Consider the following 19491-nt stretch of genomic DNA (forward strand, 5'->3'; position numbering starts at 1 on the left):
ATCCCCCTGTATTATAACACTCCCTCCAGAGACAGATAACCTTGTATTATTGCTCTCCCTCCAGTGATATTTACTCTTCTATTATAGCACTCCCTCCAGAGACAATTACACTTGTATTAAAGCACACCCTCCAGAGACATATAGCGTTGTATTCCAGCACTCCCTCCAGAGAAATGCATGCTTGTGTGAAAGCAGTCCCTCCAGAGACAGATAGATTAGAATCCAGGACCAGCATGTTCCTGTGAGGAAGAAAGACAAGTTTGGCAAGTTTCGGGAAGCTTGGATAACACGGGATATTGTGAGCCCAGTCAAAAAGAAAAAGGAAGCATTTGTAAGGGCTGGAAGGCTTGGAACAGATGAAGCACTTGAAGACAGTAGGAAGGAACTGAAGCAAGGAGTTAGGAGGGCTAAAAGGGGTCATGAAAAGTTATTGGCAAACAGGATTAAAGAAAATCCCAAGGCTTTTTATACATATATAAAGAGCAAGAGGGTAACCAGGGAAAGGGTTGGCCCACTCAAGGACAGAGATGGGAATCTATGCATGGAGCCAGAGGAAATGGGTGAGGTGCTAAATGAGTACTTTGCATCAGTATTCACCAAGGAGAAGGACTTGGTGCATGATGAGCCGAGGGAAGGGAGTGCAGATAGTCTCAGTCATCTCATTATCAAAAAGGAGGAGGTATTGGGTGTCTTGCAAAGCATTACGGTAGATAAGTCCCCAGGGCCTGATGGGATCTACCCTAGAATACTGAGGGAGGCAAGGGAAGAAATTGCTGGGGCCTTGACAGAAATCTTTGCATCCTCATTGGCTACAGGTGAGGTCCCAGAGGACTGGAGAATAGCCAATGTTTGTTTAAGAAGGGTGGTAAGGATAATCCAGGAAATTATAGGCCGGTGAGGCTTACGTCAGTGGAAGGGAAACTATTAGAGAGGATTCTTCGGGACAGGATTTACTCCCATTTGGAAACAAACAAACTTATTAGCGAGAGGCAGCATGGTTTTGTGAAGGGGAGGTCGTGTCCTACTAACTTGATTGAGTTTTTTGAGGAAGTGACGAAGATGATTGATGAGGGAAGGGTGGTGGATGTTGTCTATTTGGACTTTAGTAAAGCCTTTGACAAGGTCCCGCATGGCAGACTGGTGCAAAAGGTGAAGTCACACGGGATCAGAGGTGAGCTGGCAAGATGGATACAGAACTGGCTCTGTCACAGAAGACAGAGGGTATCAGTGGAAGGGTGCTGTTCTGAATGGAGGGATGTGACGAGTGGTGTTCCGCAGGGATCAGTGCTGGGACCTTTGCTGTTTGTAGTATATATAAATGATTTGGAGGAAAATGAACTGGTCTGATTAGTAAGTTTGCGGACGACACAAATGTTGGTGGAGTTGCGGATAATGATGAGGATTGTCAGAGGATACAGCAGGATATAGATCGGTTGGAGACTTGGACTGAGAAATGGCAGATGGAGTTTAATCCGGACAAATGTGAGGTAATGCATTTTGGAAGATCGAATACAGGTGGGAGGTATACAGTAAATGGCAGAACCCTTAGGAGTATTGACAGGCAGAGAGATCTGGGCGTACAGGTCCACAGGTCACTGAAAGAGGCAACGCAGGTGGATAAGTTAGTCAAGAAGGCATACGGCATGCTTGCCTTCATCGGTCAGGGCATAGAGTATAAAAATTGGCAAGTCATGTTGCAGCTGTACAGAACCTTAGTTAGGCCACACTTAGAATATTGCGTACAATTCTGGTCGCCACAATACCAGAAGGACGTGGAGGCTTTGGAGAGGGTACAGAAGAGATTTACCAGGATGTTGCCTGGTCTGGAGGGTATCAGCTATGAGGAGAGGTTGGAAAAACTCGAATTGTTTTCACTGGAACGACGGAGGTGGAGGGGCGACATGATAGAGGTTTACAAAGTTATGAGCGGCATGGACAGAGTGGATAGTCAGAAGCTTTTTCCCAGGGTGGAAGAGTCAGTTACTAGGGGACATAGGTTTAAGGTGCGAGGGGCAAAGTTTAGAGGGGATGTGCGAGGCAAGTTTTTTTACACAGAGGGTGGTGAGTGCCTGGAACTTGCTGCCGGGGGAGGTGGTGGAAGCAGATACGATAGCGACGTTTAAGAGACATCTTGACAAATATATGAATCGGAAGGGAATAGAGGGATATGGGCCCCGGAAGTGCAGAAGGTGTTAGGTTCGGCAGGCATCAAGATCGGCGCAGGCTTGGAGGGCCGAATGGCCTGTTCCTGTGCTGTACTATTCTTTGTATTATAGCACTCCCTCGAGAGAAACGTAGAGTTGTGTTATAGCACTCCCTCGAGAGACATGTACCCTTGTATTATGGCAGTCGCTCCACAGACACCTACCCTTGTATTATTTCTCCCATTCCAAAGACACATACCCTTGTATTACAGCACACCCTCTAGAGACATGCACGCTTGTGTTATAGCAGTCCCTTCAGAGACAGATAGCTTTGTATTATAGCATTCCCTCGAGAGAAACGTACAGTTGTGCTATAGCACTCACCCGAGAGACATGTACCCTTGTATTATCGCACTCCCTCCAGAGACACCTACCCTTATATTATATCACGCACCCACAGACACATTCTCTTATATTAGAACACTCCCTCCAGAGACATGTACCCTTGTATTATTGCTCTACCTCTAGTGACATTTTCTCTTGTATTATTGCACTCCCGCCAGAGACAGGTACCTTTGCATGATAGCACTCCATCCAGAGACATGTACCCTTGTATTATAGCACTCCCTCTCGAGACTTGTACACTTATATGATGGCACAGCCTCAGAGACATGTAAGATTTTGTTATCGCACTCCCTCCAGAGACAAGTACCCTTGCATTATAACACTCCCTCCAGAGACATGTACCCTTGTATTATAGCACTCCCTCTCGAGACTTGTACACTTATATGATGGCACAGCCTCAGAGACATGTACGATTTTGTTATCGCACTCCCTCCAGAGACAAGTACCCTTGCATTATAACACTCCCTCCAGAGACATGTACCCTTGTATTATAGCACTCCCTCTCGAGACCTGTACACTTATATGATGGCAGAGACTCAGAGACATGTAAGTTTTTGTTATCGCACTCCCTCCAGAGACAAGTACCCTTGCATTATAACACTCCCTCCAGAGACATGTACCCTTGTATTATAACACTCCCTCCAGAGACAGGTACCCTTGTATTATAACACTCCCTCCAGAGACAGGTACCCTTGTATTATAACACTCCCTCCAGAGACATGTACCCTTGTATTATAGCACTCCCTCCAGAGACAGGTACCCTTGTATTATAGCACTCCCTCCAGAGACAGGTACCCTTGTATTATAGCACTACCTCCAGAGACACGTACCCTTGTATTATAGCACTACCTCCAGAGACACGTACCCCTGTATTATAGCACTACCTCCAGAGACAGGTACCCTTGTATTATAGCACTACCTCCAGAGACACGTACCCTTGTATTATAGCACTACCTCCAGAGACACGTACCCTTGTATTATAGCACTACCTCCAGAGACACGTACCCCTGTATTATAGCACTACCTCCAGAGACAGGTACCCTTGTATTATAGCACTACCTCCAGAGACACGTACCCTTGTATTATAGCACTCCTCCAGAGACACGTACCCCTGTATTATAGCACTACCTCCAGAGACAGGTACCCTTGTATTATAGCACCATCTCCAGAGACAGGTACCCTTGTATTATAGCACTACCTCCAGAGACAGGTACCCTTGTATTATAGCACTACCTCCAGAGACACGTACCCTTGTATTATAGCACTACCCCCAGAGACAGGTACCCTTGTATTATAGCACGACCTCCAGAGACACGTACCCTTGAAAGAAGACAGAGGGTGGTGGTTGATGGCAAATGTTCATCCTGGAGTTTAGTTACTAGTGGTGTACCGCAAGGATCTGTTTTGGGGCCACTGCTGTTTGTCATTTTTATAAATGACCTGGAAGAGGGTGTAGAAGGGTGGGTTAGTAAATTTGCGGATGACACTAAGGTCGGTGGAGTTGTGGATAGTGCCGAAGGACGTTGTAGGGTTCAGAGGGACATCGATAGGCTGCAGAGCTGGGCTGAGAGATGGCAAATGGAGTTTAATGCGGAAAAGTGCGAGGTGATTCACTTTGGAAGGAGTAACAGGAATGCAGAGTACTGGGCTAATGGGAAGATTCTTGGTAGTGTAGATGAACAGAGAGATCTTGGTGTCCAGGTGCATAAATCCCTGAAGGTTGCTACCCAGTTTAATAGGGCTGTTAAGAAGGCATATGGTGTGTTAGCTTTTATTAGTAGGGGGATTGAGTTTCAGAGCCACGAGGTCATGCTGCAGCTGTACAAAACTCTGGTGAGACCGCACCTGGAGTATTGCGTGCAGTTCTGGTCACCGCATTATAGGAAGGATGTGGAAGCTATGGAAAGGGTGCAGAGGAGATTTACTAGGATGTTGCCTGATATGGAGGGAAGGTCTTACGAGGAAAGGCTGAGGGACTTGTTGTTTTCGTTGGAGAGAAGGAGGAGGAGAGCTGACTTAATAGAGACATATAAGATAATCAGAGGGTTAGATAGGGTGGATAGTGAGAGTCTTTTTCCTCGGATGGTGATGGCAAACACAAGGGGACATAGCTTTAAGTTGAGGGGTGATAGATATAGGACAGATGTTAGAGGTAGTTTCTTTACTCAGAGAGTAGTAGGGGTGTGGAACGCTCTGCCTGAAACAGTAGTAGACTCGCCAACTTTAAGGGCATTTAAGTGGTCATTGGATAGACATATGGATGAAAATGGAATAGTGTAGGTCAGATGGTTTCACAGGTCGGCGCAACATCGAGGGCCGAAGGGCCTGTACTGCGCTGTAATGTTCTAATTCTAAAAAAAAAAATAGCATTCCCTCAGGGAAATGTCACCTTGTATTATAGCACTCCCTCCAGAGACGCATATCTTTATATTATAGCAGTCCCCCTTGAGACATGTATCCATGTGTTATTGCAGTCCCTCGAGAGAAAGATACCCTTGTTTTATAGGACTCCCTCCAAAGACAGGTATCTTTGCATTTTAGCACTGCCTCCAGAGACTCCTTCCCTTGTATTATCGCATTCCATATTTCGACATCTACCCTTGTGCTATCGCAATCCCTCCAGAGACAGGTACCCTTGTATTATAATATTCCATCCAGAGACATGTTCCCCTCTATAATAACACTCCCTCCTGAGACATGTACAATTGTCTTTTTGCTTTCCCTGCAGTGAGATTTACTCTTGTATTATAGCACTCTCTACAGAGACATGTCCCCTGGTATTATAGCACTCCATCCAGAGACACATACCCTTGTGTATTATTGCTCTCCCTCCAGTGACATTTACTCTTGGATTATAACACTCAATACGGAGACACATACCCTTGTGTATTATTGCTCTCCCTCCAGTGACATTTACTCTTGGATTATAACACTCAGTACGGAGACACATACCCTTGAACTTTTGCACACCCTCCAGAGAAATGTACCCTTGTGTAAGAGCACTCCCTAGATATATGTACCCTTGTATTATAGCACACCATCCAGAGCCACTCCAGGCGCTGCTCCACTGACCACCTCCAGGCGCTTACCCATTGTCTCCCGAGACAAGGAGGCCAAAAAAGAAGAAGAAGATAGCACACCCTCAACAGACAGGTACCCTTGTATTATAGCACTCTTTCCAGAGGCATGTGTTATAGCACTCCCTCCAGAGACATTTACCCCTGTCTTATAGCACTCCCAAGATACATATACCTCTGTATGATAACACTACATCGAGAGACAGGCACCCTTGTATGATAGCACTCCCTCGAGAAACATGTACCCTTGCATAAAAGCATTTGATCCAGAGACATTTACCCTTGAATTATAGCACTCTCAAGATACAAAGACCATTGTATGATAGCACACCCTCCAGAGACACGCAATCTTGTGTGAAAGCACACAATCCAGAGACACGGACCCTTGTATGCTAGCACACCCAAGATACATATACAATTGTATGATAGCACTCCCTCCTGAGACAGGTACCATTGTATTGCAGGACCCCTCCAGATACACCTCCACTTATATTATAGCACTCCCTCCAGAGACATGTACCTTTGTATTATAGCATTCCCTCCAGATACACATACCCTTGCATTATAGCGCTCGATCTAGAGACAGGTAACTTTGTATTACAGCACACGGTCAAGAGACATGTACCATTGTATTATAGCACTCCCTCCAGAGACACAGAACCTAGCATTATAGCACTCCCTCCAGAGACAAGTACCCTTGTATTATCGCACTCCATCCAGAGACACCTACCCTTCTTTATAGCACTTCCTCCAGAGACATGTACCCTTGTATTATAGCACTCCCTCCGGGGACAGGTACGCTTGTATTATAGCACCCACTCCAGAGACATGTACCCTTATATTATAGGACAACCTCCAAAGCCGCGTACCATCGGATTATAACATTTCCTCCAGAGACATATACCCTTTTATTATATCACCCCTCCACAGAGGCATACCCAAATATTACACCACTCCCTCCAGTGACATGTACCCTTGTATTATCGCACTCCCTCCAGAAATGCATACCTTTGTATGAAAGCACTCCCTCCAGAGACATGTATCCTTGCATTATAGCACTCCCTCCAGATACATGCACCTTTGTACTATAGCACTCCCCCCAGAGACATGTACCCTTGTATTTTACACTCCTTCAAGAGACACCTACCCTTGTATTATAGCACTCCCTCCAGAGACACGTACCCTTGCATTATATTGCTCCCTCTCGAGACAGGTACCTTTGTATAAGAGCAGAACTTCTAGAGACACGTACCCTTGTATTATAGCACTCCCTCCAGAGACACGTACCCTTGTATTATAGCACTCCCTCCAGAGACACGTACCCTTGTATTATAGCACTCCCTCCAGAGACACGTACCCTTGTATTATAGCACTCCCTCCAGAGACACGTACCCTTGTATTATAGCACTCCCTCCAGAGACATGTACCCTTGTATTATAGCACTCCCTCTGGAGAACTACAAAACTGCCGAACTACAAAAAAGCCCCCAGCGAGTTAACATCCATCGCACTTAAAACAGCCAGAAGCGCTGCACAAAGAACAGCCAGGCGCTGCACAAATGACTATTGGCAATATCTAGGCAGTCATATTCAGCTGGCCTCAGACACCGGAAACATCAGAGGAATGTATGATGACATCAAGAGAGCTTTTGGGCCAACCATCAAGAAGCTCGCCCCCTTCAAGTCTAAATCAGGGGACACAATCACTGACCAATGCATGCAAATGGACCGCTGGGTTGAGCACTACCTAGAACTGTACTCCAGGGAGAATGTTGTCACTGAGACCGCCCTCAATGCAGCCCAGCCTCTGCCAATCATGGATGAGCTGGACGTACAGCAAACAAAATCGGAACTCAGTGATGCCATTGATTCTCTAACTAGCGGAAAAGCTCCTGGGAAGGACAGCATTACCCCTGAAATAATCAAGAGTGCCAAGCCTGCTATACTCTCAGCAGTCAACGAACTGCTATGCCTGTGCTGGGACGAGGGAACAGTACCCCAGGACATGCGCGATGACAATATCATCACCCTCTATAAAAACAAAGGTGACCGCGGTGACTGCAACAACTACCGTGGAATCTCCCTGCTCAGCATAGTGGGGAAATTTTTTGCTCGAGTCGCTTTAAACAGGCTCCAGAAGCTGGCCGAGCGCATCTACCCTGAGGCACAGTGTGGCTTTCGAGCAGAGAGATCGACCGTTGACATGCTGTTCTCCCTTCGTCAGATACAGGAGAAATGCCATGAACAACAGATGCCCCTCTACATTGCTTTCATTGATCTCACCAAAGCCTTTGACCTCGTCAGCAGACGTGGTCTCTTCAGACTACTAGAAAAGATCGGATGTCCACCAAAGCTACTAAATATCATCACCTCATTCCATGACAATATGAAAGGCACAATTCAACATGGTGGCTCCTCATCAGACCCCTTTCCTATCCTGAGTGGCGTGAAACAGGGCTGTGTTCTCGCACCTACACCTTTTGGGATCTTCTTCTCCCTGCTGCTTTCACATTTGTTCAACTCTTCAGAAGAAGGAATTTTCCTCCACACAAGATCAGGTGGCAGGTTATTCAACCTTGCTCATCTAAGAGCGAAGACCAAAGTATTGAAAGTCCTCATCAGGGAACTCCTCTTTGCTGTCGATGCTGCATTAACATCTGTCTGCAGAGTCTCATCGACAGGTTTGCGGCTGCCTGCAATGAATTTGGCCTAACCATCAGCCTCAAGAAAACGAACATCATGGGGCAGGACGTCAGAAACGCTCCATCCATCAATATCGGCGACCACGCTCTGGAAGTGGTTCAAGAATTCACCTACCTAGACTCAACTATCACCAGTAACCTGTCGCTAGATGCATAAATCAACAAGCGCATGGGAAAGGCTTCCACTGCTATGTCCAGACTGGCCAAGAGAGTGTGGGAAAGTGGCGCACTGACACGGAACACAAAAGTCCGAGTGTATCAAGGCTGTGTTCTCAGTACCTTGCTCTACAGCAGCGAGGCCTGGACAACGTATGTCAGCCAAGAGTGATGTCTCAATTCATTCCATCTTCGCTGCCTCAGGAGAATCCTTGGCATCAAGTGGCAGGACCATATCTCCAACACAGAAGTCTTCGAGGTGGCCAACATCCCCAGCATATACAAACTACTGAGTCAGCGGCACTTGAATTTTAGTACTCCCAACATACATATACCATTGTATTCTCGCACTCCCTCCAGAGACACGTAACCTTGTTGCATTGCACTCTCTCCAGAGACACATACGCTTGCATTATAGCACTCCTCCAGAGACATATACTTGTATTATAGCACTCCCAAGATACATATACCATTGTATGATAGCACTACCTCCTGAGAAATGTACCCTTGGTTTATTGCACACTCTCCAGAGACAAGTACCCTAGTGATATAGTACACCCTTCAGAGACACGGACCCTTGTATTCGAGCACTCCCTCAAACAACACGTACTCATGTATTATGTCACCCCTCCACAGACATACACCCTTATATTATAACACATTCCCTCATGAGACATGTACGCTTGTATTATAGCACTCCGTCCTGAGCCACCTACCCTTGTATTGTAGCACTCCTTCTAGAGACACGTACCCTTGTATTATAGCACTCAATCGAGAGAAATGTACCCATGTATTATAGCACTCCCTTCTGAGACATGTACCCTTGTATTATAACAGTCCCTCCAGAGACAGATACCCTTGTGTTACAGCTCGCCACCAGAGACATGGACACTTGTCTTATTGACACCCTAGAGACATATGCCCTTGTATTATAGCATTCCCTCCAGAGACATCTACCCTTGTGTTATATCACTCCCTCTAGGGACACGTACCCTTGTTTTATAGCACTCCCTCCAGGCACAGGTACCATTGCATTATAGAACACCCCAGTGAAACATACCCTTGTATTACAGCACTCCCTCCAGAGAAATGTACCCTTATATTATATCACTCCCTCCAGAGACATGTACCCTTATATTATTGCACTGCCTCCAGAGACATGAACCCTTATATTACAGCACTCCCTCCAAAGAAATGTACCCTTATATTATATCACTCCCTCCAGAGACATGTACCCTTATATTATTGCACTGCCTCCAGAGACATGAACCCTTATATTACAGCACTCCCTCCAGAGACATGTACCCTTGTATTATATCACTCCCTCCAGAGACATGTACCCATGTATTATAGCACTCCCTCCAGAGACATGTACCCTTGTATAATAGCACTGCCTCCAGAGACAGGTACCCTTATGTTATATCACTCCCTCCAGAGACATGTACCATTGTATTGTAGCACTCCCTCCAGAGACATGTACCCTTGTATAATAGCACTGCCTCCAGAGACAGGTACCCTTATATTATATCACTCCCTCCAGAGACATGTACCCTTGTATTATAGCACTCTCAAAAGAGACACCTACCCTGGTATTGGAGCACGCAATCCAGAGACACGTACCCTTTTATTTTAGCACTCCCTCCACAGACACGTACCGTTGTATTAGAGCACACCCTCCAGGGACACGAACCCTTATATTTTCGCACTCCCTCCAGAGACATGTACCCTTGTATTATAGCACATCCTCCATAGACACATGCCCATGTATTATTGCACACCCTGCAGAAACACAAACCCTTGTATAAGAGCACGCTCAGCAGAGACATGTACCCTTGTATTATAACACACCCTCCAGAGACACATACCCTTGTATTATCGCACTCCCTGCAGCAACACAAATCCTTGTTTTACAGCACGGCCTGCAGATACACATACCCTTGCATTATAGCACTCCCTGCAGATACACATACCCTTGTATTATAGCACTCCCTGCAGATACACAGACCCTTGTATTATAGCACTCCCTGCAGCGACACAAACCCTTGCATTATAGCACTCCCTGCAGATACACATACCCTTGTGTTATAGCACTCCCTGCAGATACACATACCCTTGTATTATAGCACGCCCTGCAGAGACACATACCCTTGTATTATAGCACACCCTGCAGAGACACATACCCTTGTATTATAGCAATCCTTCCAGAGACACATACCCTTGTATTATAGCACTCCTTCCAGAGACACATACCCTTGTATTACAGCACTCCTTCCAGAGACATGTACCCTTGTATTATAGCACGCCCTGCAGAGACATGTACCCTTGTATTATAGCACGCCCTGCAGAGACATGTACCCTTGTATTATAGCACGCCCTGCAGAGACATGTACCCTTGTATTATATGACTCCAGCCAGAGACATGTACCCTTGTATTATAGCACGCCCTGCAGAGACATGTACCCTTGTATTCTAGCACACCCTGCAGAGAAACAAACCTTTGTATTATTGCACACCCTCCAGAGACACATACGCTTGTATTATAGCACTGCCTTCAGAGACATGTACCCTTATATTATCGCACTCAATCCAGAGAAATGTACCCTTGTATTTTAGCACTGCCTCCAGAGACATGTACCCTTATATTATAGCAATAAATCCAGAGAAATGTACCCTTGTATATAGCAGTCTCAAAAGAGACACCTACCCTTGTTTTGTTGCACTCGCACCTGGGACAAGTACCCTTATATTATAGCACGCAATCCAGAGACACGTACCGTTGTACTAGAGCACACCCTCCAGGGACACGAACCCTTATCTTTTCGCACTCCCTCCAGAGACATGTACCCTTATATTATAGCACTCCCTCCAGATACACATACCCTTGTATTATAGCACGCCCTGTAGAGACATGTACCCTTGTATTATAGCACGCTCTGCAGAGAAATGTACCCTTATATTATCGCACTCAATCCAGAGAAATGTGCCCTTGTAGGATAGCACTCTCAAAAGAGACACCTACCCTTGTATTGGAGCACGCAGTCCAGAGACACGTACCCTTGTATTTTAGCACACCCTCCACAGACACGTACCGTTGTACTAGAGCACACCCTCCAGGGACACGAACTCTTATATTTTTGCACTCCCTCCAGAGACATGTACCCCTGAATTATAGCACATCCTCCAGAGACACATACCCTTGTATTACAGCACTCACTCTGGAGCCACATTACATTATATTATCGGACTCCCTTCAGAAACATGTACCCATGTATTATAGCACACCCTTCAGAGACACAAAACCTTGTATTATCGCACACCCTGCAGAGACACATACCCTTGTATTATAGCACTCCCTCCAGAGACACATCCACTTGTATTCTAGCACTCCCTCCAGAGACATGTACCCGTGTATTTTAACACGTCCTGCAGAGAAACATACCCTTGTATTATAGCACGCCCTGCAGAGACATGTACCCTTGTATTTTAGCACGTCCTGCAGAGACACATACCCTTGTATTATAGCACACACTGCAGAGAAACATACCCTTGTATTATAGCACTCCCTCCAGAGACACGTACCCTTGTATTGTAGCACTCCCTCCAGAGACAGGTACACTTGTATGATAGCACTACCTCCAGAGACACGTACCCTTGTATTGTAGCACTACCTCCAGAGACAGGTACCCTTGTATTAAAGCACTCCCTCCAGAGACACGTACCCTTGTATTATAGCACTCCCTCCAGAGACAGATACCCTTGTATGATAGCACTAGCTCCAGAGACACGTACCCTTGTATTATACCACTACCTCCAGAGACACATACCCTTGTATTATAGCACTACCTCCAGAGACAGGTACCCTTGTATTATATCACTACCTCCAGAGACAGGTACCCTTGTATGATAGCACTACCTCCAGAGACACGTACCATTGTATTATAGCATTCCCTCCAGAGACACGCACCCTTGTATTATAGCACTCCCTCCAGAGACAGGTACCCTTGTATTATCGCACTACCTCCAGAGACAGGTCCCCTTGTATTATAGCACTACCTCCAGAGACAGGTACCCTTGTATTATAGCACTACCTCCAGAGACAGGTATCCTTGTATTATCGCACACCCTCCCAGAGAAAGGTACCTTTGCATTTTAGAACTCCCTCCAGATACACCTACCCTTGTGTTTTTTGCACTCCCTCCAGAGACACATATCCATTTATTATAGCACTCCCTCCAGAGACATGTATCCTTGTATTATATCACCCCTCCACCGACACATTCCCTTATATTATGACAATCCCTCCAGAGATATGCACACCTGTATTAAAAAACTCCCTCCAGAGACACATATCCGTGTATTATTGCATTCCCAAGATACACATACCCTTGTATTATAGCACCCCCTCCAGAGACACGTACCCTTGTATTATAGCACTCCCTCCAGAGACATGTACCCTTGTATTATAGCACTCCCTCCAGAGACACTTACCCTTGTATTACAGCACTCCCTCCAGAGACATGTACCCTTGTGTTATAGCAATCCCTCCAGATACACATACCCTTGTATTATAGCACCCCCTCCAGAGACACGTACCCTTGTATTATAGCACTCCCTCCAGAGACATGTACCCTTGTATTATAGCACTCCCTCCAGAGACACGTACCCTTGTATTGTATCACTACCTCCAGAGACAGGTACCCTTGTATGATAGCACTACCTCCAGAGACACGTACCCTTGTATTGTATCACTACCTCCAGAGACAGGTACCCTTGTATGATAGCACTACCTCCAGAGACACGTACCCTTGTATTGTATCACTACCTCCAGAGACAGGTACCCTTGTATGATAGCACTACCTCCAGAGACACGTACCCTTGTATTGTATCACTACCTCCAGAGACACGTACCCTTGTATTGTATCACTACCTCCAGAGACAGGTACCCTTGTATTGTATCACTACCTCCAGAGACAGGTACCCATGTATTATAGCACTACCTCCAGAGACAGGTACCCTTGTATTGCATCACTACCTCCAGAGACACGTACCCTTGTATTGTATCACTACCTCGAGAGACAGGTACCCTTGTATGATAGCACTACCTCCAGAGACACGTACCCTTGTATTGTATCACTACCACCAGAGACAGGTACCCTTGTATTGTATCACTATCTCCAGAGACAGGTACCCCTGTATTGTATCACTACCTCCAGAGACAGGTACCCTTGTATTATAGCACTACCACGAGAGACACGTACCCTTGTATTGTATCACTACCACCAGAGACAGGTACCCTTGTATTATAGCACTACCTCCAGAATCAGGTACCCTTGTATTATAGCACTACCTCCAGAATCAGGTACCCTTGTATTGTATCACTACCTCGAGAGACACGTACCCTTGTATTGTATCACTACCACCAGAGACAGGTACCCTTGTATTATAGCACTACCTCCAGAATCAGGTACCCTTGTATTGTATCACTACCTCCAGAGACAGGTACCCTTGTATGATAGCACTACCTCCAGAGACACATACCCTTGTATTGTATCACTACCTCCAGAGACAGGTACCCATGTATTATAGCACTACCTCCAGAGACAGGTACCCTTGTATTATAGCACTACCTCCAGAGACAGGTACCCTTGTATTATAGCACTACCTCCAGAGACAGGTACCCTTGTATTATCGCACACCCTCCCAGAGAAAGGTACCTTTGCATTTTAGAACTCCCTCCAGATACACCTACCCTTGTGTTTTTTGCACTCCCTCCAGAGACACATATCCATTTATTATAGCACTCCCTCCAGAGACATGTATCCTTGTATTATATCACCCCTCCACCGACACATTCCCTTATATTATTACAATCCCTCCAGAGATATGCACACCTGTATTAAAATACTCCCTCCAGAGACACATATCCGTGTATTGTTGCATTCCCAAGATACATATACCCTTGTATTATAGCACCCCCTCCAGAGTCACGTACCCTTGTATTATAGCACTCCATCCAGAGACACATACACTTGTATTATAGCACTCCCTCCAGAGACATGTACCCTTGTATTATAGCACTCCCTCCAGAGACACTTACCCTTGTATTATAGCACTCCCTCCAGAGACATGTACCCTTGTGTTATAGCAATCCCTCCAGAGACACGTACCCTTGTATTATAGCACTCCCTCCAAAGACATGTACCCTTGTATTATAGCACTCCCTCCAGAGACACGTACCCTTGTATTATAGCACTACCTCCAGAGACACGTACATTTGTATTGTAGCACTACCTCCAGAGACAGGTACCCTTGTATTATAGCACTACATCCAGAGACACGTACCCTTGTATTATAGCACTACCTCCAGAGACAGGTACCATTGTATTATAGCACTCCCTCCAGAGACACGTACCCTTGTATTATAGCACTACCTCCAGAGACAGGTACCCTTGTATTATAGCACTACCTCCAGAGACAGGTACCATTGTATGATAGCACTACCTCCAGAGACACGTACCCTTGTATTATCGCACTCCCTCCAGAGACACATACACTTGTGTTATATCACTCCCTCCAGAGACACGTAACCTTGTATTATAGCACTCCCTCCAGAGACACGTACACTTGTGTTATAGCACTCCCTCCAGAGACAGGTACCCTTGTATTATAATACTCCCTCCAGAGACATGTACCCTTTCATTATCGCACTCCCTCGAGAGACACGTACCCTTGTATTATAGCACTCCCTCGAGAGACACGTACCCTTGTATTATAGCACTACCTCCAGAGACAGGTATCCTTGTATTATCGCACACCCTCCCAGAGAAAGGTACCTTTGCATTTTAGAACTCCCTCCATACACCTACCCTTGTGTTTTTTGCACTCCCTCCAGAGACACATATCCATTTATTATAGCACTCCCTCCAGAGACATGTATCCTTGTATTATATCACCCCTCCACCGACACATTCCCTTATATTATTACAATCCCTCCAGAGATATGCACACCTGTATTAAAATACTCCCTCCAGAGACACATATCCGTGTATTATTGCATTCCCAAGATACATATACCCTTGTATTATAGCACCCCCTCCAGAGACACGTACCCTTGTATTATATAACTCCCTCCAGAGACATGATCCCCTGTATTATAGCACTTCCTCCAGAGACACGTACCCTTGTATTATAGCACTCCATCCAGGGACACATACACTTGTATTATAGCACTCCCTCCAGAGACACGTACCCTTGTATTATAGCACTCCCTCCAGAGACACGTACCCTTGTATTATAGCACTCCCTCCAGAGACACTTACCCTTGTATTACAGCACTCCCTCCAGAGACATGTACCCTTGTGTTATAGCAATCCCTACAGAGACACGTACCCTTGTATTATAGCACTCCCTCCAAAGACATGTACCCTTGTATTATAGCACTCCCTCCAGAGACACGTACCCTTGTATTATAGCACTCCCTCCAGAGACAGGTACCCTTGTATTATAGCACTATCTCCAGAGACACGTACCCTTGTATAATAGCACTACCTCCAGAGACAGGTACCCTTGTATTATAGCACTACCTCCAGAGACACGTACCCTTGTATTATAGCACTACATCCAGAGACAGGTACCCTTGTATTATAGCACTACCTCCAGAGACACGTACCCCTGTATTATAGCACTCCCTCCAGAGACACGTACCCTTGTATTATAGCACTCCCTCCAGAGACACGTACCCTTGTATTATAGCACTCCCTCCAGAGACAGGTACCCTTGTATTATAGCACTACCTCTTGAGGCGAGTACACTGATATGATGGCACAGCCTCAGAGACATGTAAGTTTTTGTTATCGCACTCCATCCAGAGACAAGTACCCTTGTATTATAGCTTTCCCTCTCGAGACATGTACACTTCGATGATGGCACAGCCTCAGAGACATTTAAGATTTTGTTATCGCACTCCCTCCAGAGACAGGTACCCTTGCATTATAACACTCCCTCCAGAGACAGGTACCCTTGTATTATAGCACTCCCTCCATAGACAGGTACCCTTGTATTATAACACTCCCTCCAGAGACAGGTACCCTTGCATTATAACACTCCCTCCAGAGACAGGTACCCTTGTATTATAGCACTACCTCCAGAGACACGTACCCTTGTTTTCTGGCACTCCCGCCAGAGACACGTACACTTGTATTATGGCACTCCCTCCAGAGACAGGTACCATTGTATTATAGCACTACCTCCAGAGACACGTACCCTTGTATTATAGCACTACCTCCAGAGACAGGTACCCTTGTATTATAGCACTACCTCCAGAGACAGGTACCCTTGCATTATAGGACTACCTCCAGAGACACGTACCCTTGTTTTATAGCACTACCTCCAGAGACACGTACCCTTGTATTACAGCACTACCTCCAGAGACACGTACCCTTGTTTTCTGGCACTCCCGCCAGAGACACGTACCCTTGTATTATGGCACTCCCTCCAGAGACAGGTACCATTGTATTATAGCACTACCTCCAGAGACAGGAACCTTGTATGATAGCACTACCTCCAGAGACACGTACCCTTGTATTATAGCACTACCTCCAGAGACAGGTACCCTTGTATTATAGCACTACCTCCAGAGACAGGAACCTTGTATGATAGCACTACCTCCAGAGACACGTACCCTTGTATTACAGCACTCCCTCCAGAGACGCATACCCTTGTATTATAGCACTCCCTCCAGAGACACGTACCCTTGTATTATAGCACTACCTCCAGAGACAGGTACCCTCGTATTATAATACTCCCTCCAGAGACATGTACCCTTGCATTATCGCACTCCCTCGAGAGACATGTACCCTTGTATTATAATACTCCCTCCATAGACACGTACCCTTGTATTATAGCACTCCCTCCAGAGACATGTACCCTTGTATTATAGCACTCCCTCCAGAGACACGTACCCTTCTATTATAGCACTCCCTCCAGAGACATGTACCCTTGTATTATAGCACTCCCTCCAGAGACACGTACCCTTGTATTATAGCACTCCCTCCAGAGACACGTACCCTTGTATTATAGCACTCCCTCCAGAGACACGTACCCTTCTATTATAGCACTCCCTCCAGAGACATGTACCCTTGTATTATAATACGCCCTCCAGAAACATGTACTCCTTGCATTATATCACTCCCTCCAGAGACACGTACCCTTGTATTTTAGAACTCCCTCGAGAGACATGTCCCCTTCTGTTACAGCAGTCCCTCTAGAGACAGATACCCTTGTATTATCGCACACCCTCCCAGAGAAAGGTACCTTTGCATTTTAGAACTCCATCCAGATACACCTACCCTTGTGTTTTTTGCACTCCCTCCAGAGACACATATCCATTTATTATAGCACACCCTCCAGAGACATGTTTCCTTGTATTATATCACCCCTCCACCGACACATTCCCTGATATTATTACAATCCCTCCAGAGATATGCACACCTTTATTTAAATACTCCCTCCAGAGACACATATCCGTGTATTATTGCATTCCCAAGATACATATACCCTTGCATTATAGCACCCCCTCCAGAGACACGTACCCTTGTATTATAGCACTCCCTCCAGAGACACGTACCCTTGTATTATAGCACTCCCTCCAGAGACAGGTACCCTTGTATTATAGCACTCCCTCCAGAGACACGTACCCTTGTATTATAGCACTCCCTCCAGAGACATGTACCCTTGTATTATAGCACTCCCTCGAGAGACATGTACCCTTGTATTATAGCACTCCCTGCAGAGACACGTACCCTTCTATTATAGCACTCCCTCCAGAGACATGTCCCCTTGTATTATAGCACTCCCTCCAGAGACACGTACCCTTGTATTATAGCACTCCCTCCAGAGACAGGTACCCTTGTATTATAGCACTCCCTCCAGAGACACGTACCCTTCTATTATAGCACTCCCTCCAGAGACATGTACCCTTGTATTATAGCACTCCCTCGAGAGACATGTACCCTTGTATTATAGCACTCCCTGCAGAGACACGTACCCTTCTATTATAGCACTCCCTCCAGAGACACGTACCCTTGTATTATAGCACTCCCTCCAGAGACATGTACCCTTGTATTATAGCACTCCCTCCAGAGACACATACACTTGTATTATAGCACTCCCTCCAGAGACACATACCCTTGTATTATAGCACTCCCTCCAGAGACACGTTCCCTTGTATTATAGCACTCCCTCCAGAGACAGGTACCCTTCTATTCTAGCACTACCTCCAGAGACACATACCCTTGTATTATAGCACTCCCTCCAGAGACAGGTACCCTTGTATTATAGCACTACCTCCAGAGACACGTACTCTTGTATTATAATACTCCCTCCAGAGACATGTACCCTTGCATTAAGGCACTCCCTCGAGAGACACGTACCCTTGTATTATAATACTCCCTCCAGAGACATGTACCCTTGTATTATAATACTCCCTCCAGAGACACGTACCCTTGTATTATAGCACTCCCTCCAGAGACACGTACCCTTGTATTATTGCACTCCCTCCAGAGACACGTACCCTTCTATTATAGCACTCCCTCCAGAGACACGTACCCTTGTATTATAGCACTACCTCCAGAGACACGTACCCTTGTTTTATAGCACTACCTCCAGAGACACGTACCCTTGTATTACAGCACTCCCTCCAGAGACACATACCCTTGTATTATAGCACTCCCTCCAGAGACACATACACTTGTATTATAGCACTCCCTCCAGAGACACGTACCCTTGTATTATAGCACTCCCTCCAGAGACACATACACTTGTATTATAGCACTCCCTCCAGAGACAGGTACCCTTGCATTATCGCACTCCCTCGAGAGACATGTACCCTTGTATTATAATACTCCCTCCAGAGACACGTACCCTTGTATTATAGCACTCCCTCCAGATACACGTACCCTTGTATTATAGCACTCCCTCCAGAGACACATACACTTGTATTATAGCACTA

The 19491-nt window shown here is 46.0% G+C and overlaps 1 protein-coding gene across 1 annotated transcript in view; it reads right to left on the reverse strand.

Moving 5' to 3' along the window:
* The window catches only part of LOC137373269 (probable voltage-dependent R-type calcium channel subunit alpha-1E), a 1486297-nt gene that overhangs the window by 949166 nt on the left and 517640 nt on the right, over positions 1-19491 (reverse strand). The window lies entirely within an intron of this gene.

The sequence above is a fragment of the Heterodontus francisci genome, chromosome 8, assembly GCF_036365525.1.
Source record: "Heterodontus francisci isolate sHetFra1 chromosome 8, sHetFra1.hap1, whole genome shotgun sequence".
NCBI lineage: Eukaryota > Metazoa > Chordata > Chondrichthyes > Heterodontiformes > Heterodontidae > Heterodontus > Heterodontus francisci.